Source organism: Cricetulus griseus, assembly GCF_003668045.3.
Source record: "Cricetulus griseus strain 17A/GY chromosome 1 unlocalized genomic scaffold, alternate assembly CriGri-PICRH-1.0 chr1_1, whole genome shotgun sequence".
Taxonomy (NCBI): domain Eukaryota; kingdom Metazoa; phylum Chordata; class Mammalia; order Rodentia; family Cricetidae; genus Cricetulus; species Cricetulus griseus.
Genome location: NW_023276807.1, coordinates 78,885,715 through 78,897,297, shown reverse-complemented (window position 1 = coordinate 78,897,297; position 11,583 = coordinate 78,885,715).

Sequence of the window (11,583 nt, the reverse complement as noted above, 5' to 3'; positions counted from 1 at the left end):
ATTAACTAATCATTCAGTTCAGAGTCATTCACTGCTTCATTCTGCTAAGCATTTCAGGACTAAATTACATGAATTCTTCATAATATATTCCAAAAGCATGCACAGGGAAAGAATACTGACTCACACTATAAGGCAGATATTGCAACACAAAAATCATACAAAAATACTGACGGAAGAGTAAAGATAAATGTCTCATGAATGTAAACGTACAGAAATACCTTTAGAAGTAGCATATCAAAAGTAATCATGCTTTAAAAATATTGCAGAACATGACCAATTTTTATTTATTCAATGCACTTGTGTTTAGTTCAACAATCAAAATTTGGTTAATATAATAATGTACCATACAAAGAGAATAGAGAAAAAAAGTACAAGTTGATGTGACCAAAAACACACATTCAACAAAATCTAAAACTCACTCATGATAAAAACCCACTCATGATAAAAACAAACATTCAACAAAATCTAAAACTCACTCATGATAAAAACTCACTCATGATAAAAATTCACAAAGTGCTGTAGTTCTGACCAAAGCAACTTGTCAAGGGATACATCATCTAAATTGGAATTGTGTCAAACTGTCACTGTCCCAGATTCCATGGTCTTGATAAGGAAAGCCCTGAAAATTTGAACATAATGCTGTTGGAACTAATAAATTCAGGCAAGCTTCAAGAGAAAAAGTCAGCACACAAAAAGATACAGTTTTTCACATATATATGACAAAGGCATCATTCATAAAACAAAAAAACCTACCTTATATATGAAACAAAAATATAGTGAGCTATCTGTAAAAGACATCAAGAGAACAATTACACTTATAATAGCTACAACGTATTAAGATATTGAGGAACACAATTAATAATGGAAGTGAAAGAACTACAATAAAAATTTTAAACATGGGTAAAAGATATTGGATATCTTCCATTGATTTCTGCCTTCTTTAATGTTATTGGATTAGAAAATCCAATATTTAATATTGTTAAAATGCTATAGCATATAAGGCAGCCTATAAACTTAATATAAGCCCTATCAAGTTATCAAAGTCATTCTTCACAGTATTATAAAACTATCCCAAATTACAATGTTTTTAAACATTAAAGTGATTTTAATCTTCATATTTGAGGCTCCTAAAGTAGAAAGGGACTCCAGCCATGAGTTAATCAGGGTCTTAGTGATTTTCTCCAATATTCTGGTTCTACTGTTTTGTGTGTTCATGTTTTCACCTTCAAACAACATTTTGTAAATGTAAGCTACTATGAGAGAAAAGACAAAAACCTTATATATGAAATAAAAGTACTTCCCAATGAGTTGAAACTACCCACCTTCGATCATGTGGCCATCATTGGAACAAAAATGCCATACTAAATACTTAAGTTGGACTTTTAAACCCATCATTTTCAGGGAGAGTTAAATTACCACTATGATTTGAATATAATTTGCCCTTTCTAAATCTCATGTAGAAATTTGGGCTTGGGGGATAGAGAGATAGCTCAGTAGGTAAGAGCACTTTGCTGCACAAGCATGAGGTTCTGAGTTCTAGACTACAACCCACCTAACACCTGAGCATAACTCTGTGTATGCCATGGCAGCAGTGTTATAGGAGTCAGAGACAGATCCATTTAGGGTTTTCTGGCCATCACTCTAGCTCTAGGCCCAGTGAGAGACCATGACTCAAAGGAATAAGACTAAGACTGATAGAGCAGGATACCTGATATTCTCTGTCCACTTTGAGTGTGTACACACATCCCCAAACACAGAAATTCATGCACCACACATAAGTACATGCTACACTACACTACACACACACACACACACACACACACACACACACAGAAAGAGAGAGAGAGAGAGAGAGAGAGAATGAGAGAGAAAGACAGAGACAGAGACAGAGAGACAGAGACAGAGACACAGAAAGAAAGACTCTATACACACATAAACACTGAAGTGGCTGGAGAGATGATTGCATGGCTCACAAACAGAAATAATTCCAACTCTAAAAAGATCCAAAGCCTCTGATTTCCCAGGGCACTAGAATGTAGTGTGTATGACCTACCACACACATAATATACATGTTTAAAAGTAAATCTGTTTGACAATGAAAAGAATAAAGCAAATAAACTTGGTCTAGTGGAATAGTGTTGGGAGGCAGTGGGGCCATTCAAAGGTATTTGTGTTGCTGTTCCACTCTGGCTGGGCTGGACTGTTGCCCATGCACTGAGTGAATTGTTGCTCTCTTGGGACTGTAGTAGTTACTATTAACAAGGGCTGTGTTTTGTCACTTACTGTCTCTTCTGTTTTTTACCAGGAGTGAGGCCTGAGCTCTTTATTCACTCCATGTCTTGGTGTTTTTCACCCTCAAGACCCATGACCCAAAATAAACCAAATTTCCTTATGAATTATTCAGTTTTAGGTATTTTCTGGCTGAAATGTACCTCTGCCTGTGCAAACAATTTTCCCCTATTTACCTTGGTTCTGTGGAAGAGGCTATGTCTGTCAAGCAAATAGGGACTGTTTAAGAAGGAAGAAGCCTTTAATCCCAGCACTTGGGAGGCAGAGGCAGGCAGATCTCTGTGAGTTTGAGACTAGCTTGGTCTACAAGAGCTAGTTCCAGAGAAAACCTGTCTCAAAAAAAGGAAGAAGAAGAAGAAGAAGAAGAAGAAGAAGAAGAAGAAGAAGAAGAAGAAGAAGAAGAAGAAGAAGAAGAAGAAGAAGAAGAAGGGGAAGAAGGGGAAGAAGAGGAAGAAGAGGAAGAAGAAGGGAAAGGAAGAAAGAAAGAAAGAAAGAAAGAAAGAAAGAAAGAAAGAAAGAAAGAAAGAAAGAGAGAGAGAGAAGGGAACTACTCAGGGTATTTGGCTACTTAGTGGGAGAATACACTTGAGTTTGGGCAAGCTAATAGTAAAGTAGTAAAGGAAGAAAGAAAAGCTACTCTAGAGACTAGTGTTTGATTTGCCATAGACCTTGTTTCTGACTGACCTTGATTCTTTAAAAACAAAACAACAGATTTTTATTAAAAACTTCCTAACATGCCATATTAAGTTCATGAAGTTTGGCTCCTACCCAATAATGGCACAAAGGGGAAAAAGAAGCAAAGAAACAGACGTTTTGTGCTGCTCCATAATACTGCATTCCAGATTACCATATGAATCTGTTGCCATGGAAATTACCATGGAGTATGTGGCATGTTATCACCTCATAGCAGAATCTAGAGAGTTAAAGGTTTCAAAACTGTGAAAAAAAGACTTCTTAGTTATACAAACAGATGAAGCCAGGTGTCAGGCATTAAAGCAGTTGATGGGGAATGTCCTTCTGTATATATGTTTCTCTTATAGGTTGATGAATAAATCATTGAATGGCCAATAGCCAGGCAGGAAGTAAAGGCAGAGCTACCAGAGGAGAAGAATTCTGGGGAGAAGAGGCAGAGAGGTGAGCCTGAAGGAGTAACATGCTGGGGCCTTTTCTGGTAAGATAAGAAATACATATATTAATAGAAATGGGTTAATAGTTAGAAGACAGCTAGCCAATAAGAAGTCTAAGCCATTAGCCAAACAGTTTATAAATAATATAAGTCTCTGTGTGTTTATTTGGGGCACATCAGCTCTGGGAGCAGGTGGAATGGGAACCTCCATCTACAAGCAGTGATCAAGTGGGCATAATAAGAGAGCTTCCTGTTTTAGAGGAACAAACATGAATTTTCAGTATATGCACAGAGCATAATTTACTTACCATGAAATTCTTCCCAATGATTTTGTTATAACCCTTGATACAAAAATTCTTAAGGCAAGGCACTTAAAAACAAATTTGAAGGAAGAATAAAGGGAAAGGTATAGTATGAACAAAAAATAAATTTCTCATGATTTTAGAATTTCTTTACAATGAAAACTTATCATCATGATTTTCAAATTTTATACAATGTTTTCATACAATTTCTCTTCCCCCAACTCCCCCCATATCTTCCTCATTTCCCCACCAACCCACCAAAATCTACATCCTTCCTTTCTTCCACTTATGAGAAAACTAGCAGGCATATACAAATTATACTAATCATAAAATAAGAAAACAAGCCAGAATAGAACAAAACAAATAGAAAAGAGTCAAATAAAAAACACAAAAACTCATATAGACAACAGAGATACAGATTTGCACACTCAAAAACCCATACAAACAAAATTAGAAACAATCATATATAAGCAACAAACATATAAATAAAAAAATGGCCAAAGTACTGTGAGACAAAATCCTCCAAAACTGTGATTTAGTTCAGTATCTGTTGGCCATCTACTGCTGGACATGGGGCCTGCCATTTAGTGTGGCTTGTATAGACAGTGAGACTCTATTAGAGAAAACTATTTTTCCCTTGCAAGTGGTTATCAATTACAGATAGGTTAGGGATGGAGGCTTATATCTACTTCCTGCCTTGGCACAGGAATCCTATCTGGCCTAGACCTTTGCAGGCCCTATGCATGCTGCCACAATCTGTTAGGAGTCATTTTATTGCTTTATTCCTTTATCAGATTAGTAGTATCTTGTTTTTCCCTAGATCTATGGTCTATCTAGTCTCATGTTCTTAGCCACCTGGGAAATTGTTGGGCATGGAGTACACCACATAAAATATCACAGAGTAAGTAAACATTTCTATCCAAAGCAAGAAATAAAGGCATAGCAAGAAAAATGTCAGACCAAACCAAGAATAAAAGGCAGCAGAGAAAATGCCTAGCAGTCTAATTCACTATCTGGGCTCCAGTGGTTTGCATAGCTTTGCCCTTACAACTCTCTTGCTTTTGATGCGAATCGCCTTTCTTTGAGAGTGGTTTCACTAGAATTTTTTCTGTGAATTCACCATACTTCTGGCATTTCAACTATCCTGGGTTTTCCACTGCAACTTAAGCTGCATGTTAACAGCTGCATGCAGTTACCCCTCAGGGGCAGGAAAGCTGAATCTGTATAACATTTCCTGATCTCAGTGGCTCTCTGTAAACAAGCCTCCATCACCCCTTCACTCCAATATCATTCATTCTTGTAGCACTGCTGCCAGCTCAAGATGTAGTCTAGCTGTTTTCCTCAGTAGCAATAGTGGCCTCCATATACCTATGTGGCTAAGCCTGGAACACTGCAGGGAGGCCCTGCATCTGTATTCTCCTAAGGCTTTCCTCTTTCAAACAAATTTGCAATGCAAAAATGGCATGCATTTTTCTCATGTTAAAAATATTGAACTCTTTTGATATATTGTTAGAGATTTATTTCTGCTGGAGAATTTTCTCTTAAGCTCATTTGTACAAGTTTTAAAGTATTTGACCCACCTCCTACTTTAATTACATTTTTGTGCTCCTTAAATATTCTGGATGCTCATTCTGACTTGTTTGAATATTTTCTCCCATGCTGTAGGTTGTATATTCACCCTTTAATTATTGTCTTTTCTAGAAGCATCCTAGTTTGAAATACTCCCATCTACCAACTTTTGCTTTTTTTTTCTGTACTTTTGGAGTCTTTGTCCAGGTGGATATTGAAATCTCCCATGATTATTGCAGTATAGACCACGCCTCTGTGAGGGCCTAGCAGAATCCATTTGATAACAGTGCCCTGGAATCCAACGACAGAGATTACAAGCACTATACCTTCAGTCTCATTACTCAGTCGTGAAGTCTGATTATTCTGTCCTGAAGGTCTTTGTCTTTCCCTACAGTTTGTCTGTAACTCTCACTTGTCAAATACTTGTCTTGCTTTGTCTACCAGCTTTACGTTTTCCCTCCTTGGAATATCACATTCCATCTCTCCAACTTACACTGTGTGTATATTTACTCATAAGATGTTTCTTGAATTTAGCATTTGTTTTTCAACACCTTTTAACCACCTCATATCTTTAAATGGAGAATTTTGTCTACTGACATTCCAAGATTGTAGTTGATAAGGGTTTACTAGTAACATGTCAATGATAATCTTCTATTTGATTTGAAAACCCTGTTTTTCTTTATGGTTTTCTATACTAATAGTGTTTCTTTCTAATCATCTTCTGTGAATCAATTTTCTTCCAGGTGGGATTTATATGCCTCATGCTTTCATGATGGCAGACTTCTTTCTTTGTTTCTGAATATATTTCACTTTTACCATCTTCTGGTAGAAGGTTTGGTGGTCATAAATCCTTCAGGTTCTGCTAGTCTAGGAAGGTTTTTGCATTCATATGGTAAGGGCGGCCTTGCTGGGTATAGTAATCTTGGCAGGCAATTACTTTCTTTCAGGACCTGGAGTATGTCACTGCACTTCCCTATGGCTCATAATGTTTTGTTGGAAAAAAACAAACAAACAAAATAAATGGTTCTTACTCTAAGGAATACTCTTAAATGTGACTTGGCAATTTCTTTTTCAGATTTTAAATTCTCTGTCTGGTACTTTTGATGGTTCAACTGGCACACCATTCTAAAGATCTTTCCAGATCATGACCTGTGTCCTAAAGGATCCCTGTACATGCATATCTTATGATAGTTAGGCAATACTACCTGTTATTAGTCTACTGAATAGTTTTTGTGCTCTCCACCTCTTTTCAAGGTAGACTTTCCAAAAATATAGATGACTATGCTTTTATAAATCTCAGATCTTTCAAATGCCCTGTGTTCTCAGAGAATCTTCATTCAACTTGAGCTCATTCATTGTTTGATTTATTAAGCACTTCAAGATCTGTGTGGGTTTTTATAAGATGTTTGCTGAATTTCTCATTCATGCTCTGTAATGTCTTCTTAATTGCTTTTAACTATTTATATCAGTTTGATTCTCATTGACCTTTTAAAATAGTAATCTCTTAAATTTATTTTTAGGTATATTATCTATTTTAATAGCTTCAGAATCTACTGATAAGAGAGTTCTTATCTTATTCTGTGGGTATCATACTATACTGCATTTTTCACATTTTTTTTGAGGAAGGACACACTGAGATTTGCATATCTATTGCAACAGATCTCTGCAGACATATTTATTAAGTGACTTTATGGTAAACAATTTTCTCCTGAAATTGTATCTTAGGATGTCAGTTTTGTATTTAATATTGGCTTTAATGCTAGCTGGACACTCTAGCTCTCTCTGTACTTTCCTTTACTCTAATAAACCTGGGCCTAGAATATGCCTGGGCAGAACTGGAGATAGGTGAAACAGTGAGTACACTATAGTAGGTCAGCAGGTATTCTATGTGATAGGACATGATGTCCTGCTATGAAAAGAGAGTTTCATCGCCCCTATGGCACAATGGGAGATTCCTCTGGCACCCTTCATAATAGTCTATCACTCACAACCATCCTGTGCATGATAAGACCAGGTGTGGAGAAGGGCAGTAGGGATAATTGTAGGTAGAGTGGCAATTGAACCTGGTGTTCCTTTCTGTGGCTTTGGTGACAATACCTGCCAGGACCAAGACCATGCTGTGCCTCCATAATCATGCTACAAACTGGTAAGTAGAGAGACAAGGAGATTTTGTTTGTTTGTTTGTTTTGTCTATCTTGTTTTTGTTTTATTAAATTTATTTACTTATTTTACATCCACCAAAGTTTCTTTTCCCTCCTCTCCTCCCGTTCTTTCCTGCCCAGTCTTCTTCTGTTTCTGTTCAGAAAGGGGCAGGCCTCCCAAGGTTGTCAACAAAGTGTAACATACTGAGTTAAGGTAGGACTAGCACCACCCCTCTATTAATGGTGGATAAGGTAATCCAATATGAGGAATGGGTTCCCAAAAGTCGATCAAAGAACTAGAGGCAGTCTCTGCTCCAAACACTAGGAGTCCCACAAGCAGACCAAGCTACACAACTGTCACATATATGTAGAGGGCTTAGGTTGGTCCAATGCAGGATCCCTGGCTGTTGATTCAGTCTCTGTGAGCCCCAATGAGCCCAGGGTAATTGATTCTGTGGGTCTCCTTGTGATGTCCTTGACTTCTCTGGCTCCTACAATTCTTCCTCCCTCTCTTCAGCAGAATTAATGTTTGACTGCGTGTCTCTGCATTTGTTTCCATCAGTTATGGATGAAGGCTCTCTGATGACAATTGGGCTAGGTGCCAATCTAGGGGCATAGCACAATATTATTAGGCATCATTGCATTGACATTTTTTTCTCCAATTTGGTTTTGTTCCAACCTCTTGATCCTGGCACACCAGGCATTGTCAGGGACGGGCTCATTCTCGTGACAAAGGTCTCAGGGTGGACCAGACATTTGTTGGCCACTACTACAATCTCTGTGCCACCCTTAGCCAACATATCCCATAGGCAGGTTAGACTGTAAGTTGAACGTTATGTGTCCCAATACTTCCACTGAAGTCATGCCTGGTCAAAAGAGATGGCCACTTCAGGCTTCAGACTCCCTATTGCTAGGAATCTTAGCTGGGGTCACCCTTATAGATTTCTGGGAATTTCCCTTGCACAAGGTTTCTACCTGACCCTGAAATCTCCCTTTTCAAGTCATCTCTTTTAGTACTCTCCCCATCCATCCACATCCCAACCTGATCCCTCATATCCCATCTCCACCTGCCTGCAGTCTACCGATTAGATCTCTTCTATTTCCCCTTCCCAGGAAGACCTGAAATACCCCCCTTAAGCCCTTCTTGTTACCTAGCGTCTCTCGGTCTGTGGATTGTAGCAAGATTATCATTTACTTAACAGCTAGCATCCATTTATATAAATGAATACATACAATGTTTGTCTTTCTGGATCTGGGTTACCTGACTCGGTGTGAATTTTTCTCTAGTTCCATCCATTTGCTTTCAAATTTTTAACAGCCGAGTAATACTCCATTGTTTTAAAGTACCACATTTTCTTTGTCTACTCTTTGGTTGAGGGGCATCTAGGTTGTTTACAGGTTCTAGCTATTATGAATATAGCTGCTATGAACACAGTTGAGCAAGTGTCCTTGTGGTATGATTGAGCATCCTTTGGGTATATGCCCAAGAGTGGTATAGATGTAACTTAAGGTTTGTCCTATTGTGGACACCCAATTTTCTGAGAAACTACATATTGTTCTCCATAGTGGCTGTGCAAGTTTGCATTCTCACCTGCAGTGGGAAAGTGTTCCTCTTGCTCTACTTCCTCTCCAGCATAAGCTGTCACTTCTATTATTGATCTTAGCCACTATGATAGGTAAAGGATGGAATCTCGGGGACATTTAAATGTTTTAGAATTCAGCCCTCTGTCAGATGAGTGGTTGGTGGAGATCTTGTCACATTCTGTAGGCTGATGTTTTGTCCTATTGGTGGTGTCCTTTGCCTTACAGAAGCTTTTCAGTTTCATGAGGTCCCATTTATTATTTTTTTGACCATAGCGTCTGTGCAACTGGTATTATATTCTGGAAATGAGACAAGTTTTATAGGCCTTATCAGCAAGCTGCTGTGGGTGGAACAGCAAGAATATCAGTATCCCCTACCAGCTTTGGCAGCAATAATCACCCAGGAGTGGCACCCGGGAAAGATAGAAGAAACCACATTGGTAGTTGCCTTCAGTCTTGGTACTGGTGTGAGTTCATATGCAGCAAGCCACACACTCTTTCTCTTAGGGTAAATTCCCCAACTTCCTTACTCTTGGGGGCAGTTTATAACACATCCTTCCTGGTGACAACACCAGTTCCATACAGTTCAGTGAACCCAGCAGGCATAGGTCACTCACTACACTGTGTCAAGTTGTAGTGTGGCAGCTATACCCTGATGCCAGCATACTAGAATGTCAACAGAGCTTTAATATGAAACCAACAATAGGACAAACTTCTGGGTAGCTTGTACCAGGGCTAGTGACCTGAGTTTCAAAGTTCCATTTCTTCCCCCCTCCAGTTATCACAATCTGAAAACAGTGTCCTCTTTCTTGTTCCTCTGTCGTGGGAGAAACAATATTTGTTTTTTCTTTGTATGACCCAGTGAGGGCATGGTTATATGCAGAAATCAAAAGGGCTGGCTATTGTTCCTCACCACAGGGACCCACAGTATCCATATCAAACTCTTCTTTCTTTAGAACACCTTTTCTGTTGACAATAAATGCCATCATGGATGCTGGGTTGTAGATTTATTCCTTATTCAGATCAAGTTGTCTCTCTTATAGGATTTTATACTAGTTTCTAGGCCATGAAGCATATTATTTCATCTGCTGTAGTGAGATTGTGGATTTATTAAAATGGCTTTTAAACAATTTTAAGGTCTAAGCAAAAGTAAAAGCTATATAAGGTTATGCCATTGTGAATTACAAATATTTATTCCCATATAGTTTTTTCAGAGACATGAACAATATAGAATTATGTAATAGTGGAGATCTTATCTTAAAATTCATTGATAGGAATCAGAACAAAATCTCTTTTGACTATAATAGAGTTACCATATAATGTAAGGCTTGAAGGTTGGATGATATATATATATATATATATATATATATATATATATATTTCAAAATGTGATAGTTAGAGCAGCTAGAATATGATTATCTGATACTGGGTAGACAGACCCTTCAGTGCTAATGTTTTTCTTCCCTGCCTAATACCACTATCACAGCCTGTATGTCTAGGCTTCTGTGTCACAGTGGACTTGCTATTATTCTTCATATACTGTCTGTTGACCCTTTGAATCAACAGACAGAGTAAGAAACTGAAAATGACTCATCAATACATGTAATTTCTCTTCAGTATGTGGGAGCACTGAGGCTCAGTGAAGTTGGTCAAACATGCAGGACTAATTATAGCCAACTTCTGAACTTGCATGCTCAAGGTTGGCTCATCTAAAGTTAAATACTGTTTATACTGATCTTTAGTAGGTCGGCAGATTTTAACATAGCCTTGGCCAGTGTGGTCATTCTTCTCTAACAGATATTTTATTTATTTCTTCCTCATTTGAGGATGAACCATAAGAAATCACTGTATGAGTGGCAATCTTATAATTTTCAGCCAAATGTGCTGTCTTAAACATGGTGGAGAAGTTTTGATTCTTTAAAAGTCATTATGTAATTTCTTCACAGTTGTCTTGATCTTGTTGTTGATCTACTTTGAAAAGCTACCTTACAGGTAGTTTTACAGAAGTAAATACCAAGATTTGCTAGTTTCTCCATTAGGTTGAGGGAGGATGCTGCTGCAATAAGATTATTACAGCATGCAGAGTCTGGGAATTAATGGAAGGCACTCAGGGGCTCTTTCTTCAGATCCAGTAAAATGGATGTTTGAAACTATCTTATTTTAGATATCCAGGATAAAGGAAGCTCCTGCTGACACCTGAGATATATTCATCCCTGAATGTCTTGACAAATCCTAAGAACCATGAGTTGAAACCCAAACTACATGGCAGTGTTAGGTATTCACTAAGTTATGTATTCACTGAACTAAGGGGCAATCATACCAATTAAACTCTTGGACTGTCACATGAGATGATGTGAATTTCTACAGAACTTTAAGCATGTGCTAAAAATGAGAAAGGCATTCATTAAAAGTTAGGTTGTGATTGTCAGTCTATCAGTCTCACTGCAGCTGAAAGTACTGTCAAGATATGTAAATTGCCTTTGTTGCAGGAATGATTAGATAGCAAATTTATAAAAATGATTCTATAAGAGCTACTCATGAGATCAATGTACTCTGCTATTTAAAACTGGGCTAA